Genomic DNA, 1,750 nt, shown 5'->3' with positions numbered 1-1,750 from the left:
TTTCCCCCAGATTCACTGAATTAAATGAACTTTCTAAGTTGCATGATTTAGAGTGTGGTTCAGTTTTTTCCAACTTTCACTCATTTACAAAGTACAGTAGATGTTCTTGTGAATGATCAGATGAATAATCTCCTCTTTAGCAAACATCTTTTATAGTAAAATATACTATATAAATTGGAAAAGAAACATTCAGTTTTTTTCTCTGTTTCAGTGTAGTACTGTTGCAGATTATTCACTTGAAACAGAATTCAATCTTTCTTTTTCTTTTCTTTATTCCTTATTTTGAATATACTTAATTGTTTTGTAACTGATGGAAAACACACACTCCTTCTATCTAGCTGACAGTATTATCTGTGTTAGGACCATAATGTCTAGAAATAGAACCTTCTGTCAAAAGAATCTCAATAAGATCAAAGTTAAATGTCTCCATATTGATCCTAGCTATTGCTCAGATATGAGGCAGATCCTGAACTTCAATACCTATGAGGCAGGCTTTTGTTTTCATAGTGGTACTACCAGGTTCATTCAAATTTTCTAATGATTAATTGAGTACATGAGGATACTTCATTTCTGACGTTGTTTGCCTGTTCCAGAGTCATTTGGCTGTCAAGAAGTAAGTATTGTCATCAGTATTATAAGCGAAGAATACATAAATATTTAAGAATAGAATAATCAAAAATCTGAATTTGCACAATGGAAAGTGCAATTGTGCTTTGAAACAAACAAACACATGATTATAGTCTTGCTATGAGGACTTACATCAAGTTGATGCACAGTACTTGCATTAAGGCAGATAGGAGAAGAACCCATATATTCCACTTTAAAGGCAAAAATTTCTAACATTTTTACTGAATCTTAATTTGTTGATGGCGAATTAGAAACTGATATATAGTGTAGCTTACCTGAATATAGGTAAGAAAAGGCAATATTTCATGCACAACAGTGAGTAGTAAGCAAAGAAATCTAAGGACGTTGCTTTGCTTGTCTGTCTGAAATGCATGAAGGTTTCCATACAAATACAGGTTTTGCAGTAGAGTTTTATGGGATTTTGATTAATATAATTTCCCATTTGTTGTGCAGGATTACAGCAGTAAATTTGAGATTTTTTCAGGCCAAGTATGTTTTGACAGGTTATAAGAGATAACCAGATAATAACTCTGTCACAGTACTGGGTAAAATATAAATGGCAATAAGATCACTAATATGAACAGAAATGTCATCAATACATGTACTTAACAGTCTACCACAAACTATATTCATATACATTCACATATACCTGTGTATTTCACTTTAGACAAAACAGTTGATTTGTGTATTATTCTGTGACAGCAGAAGTGGATAAAACTGTTATTTTTTAAAGTTGTAAAATGCATATTTAAATATTGGAAAAAATAAATAAAAGTTTATCTACTTTCTGCTGGAATTAGAAAATATGCATTTCTTTATGCGGTGAGAGGTAAGTTAAGAGTTCTTATATGCATATTACTGGACAGGATTTACATTGCAGGTAGCACACTTTTGTTCCAAAATTTACTGTTTTTCTAAAAATGAATTAAGCATACAGCTTTGTAATTGTTCATTCCCCAGTTCTAGTGGAAAATTGATCACTAATTTATCAATAAGGTATATTAGAATTTTATTTCCTTTCTTCAGTGCTCCCAGTATGCTAAGATGTGAGTCAGGAAAAGAATGAATGACAGAGCTAGCTGGCCAATAAAAAGGAAAAATCTTACTCAAGTACACCATGAGT

General features: G+C 31.7%; 1 protein-coding gene across 1 annotated transcript in view; it reads left to right on the top strand.

Moving 5' to 3' along the window:
• LOC100550569 (receptor-type tyrosine-protein phosphatase delta-like) overlaps positions 1 to 1,750 on the top strand; it is a 177,211-nt gene that overhangs the window by 136,766 nt on the left and 38,695 nt on the right. The gene's annotated exons all lie outside the window — the stretch shown is intronic.

The sequence above is a fragment of the Meleagris gallopavo genome, chromosome Z, assembly GCF_000146605.3.
Source record: "Meleagris gallopavo isolate NT-WF06-2002-E0010 breed Aviagen turkey brand Nicholas breeding stock chromosome Z, Turkey_5.1, whole genome shotgun sequence".
NCBI classification, from domain to species: domain Eukaryota; kingdom Metazoa; phylum Chordata; class Aves; order Galliformes; family Phasianidae; genus Meleagris; species Meleagris gallopavo.
Note: the sequence above shows the minus strand (reverse complement) of the source record. Positions and strands in the feature narration are given on the sequence as shown.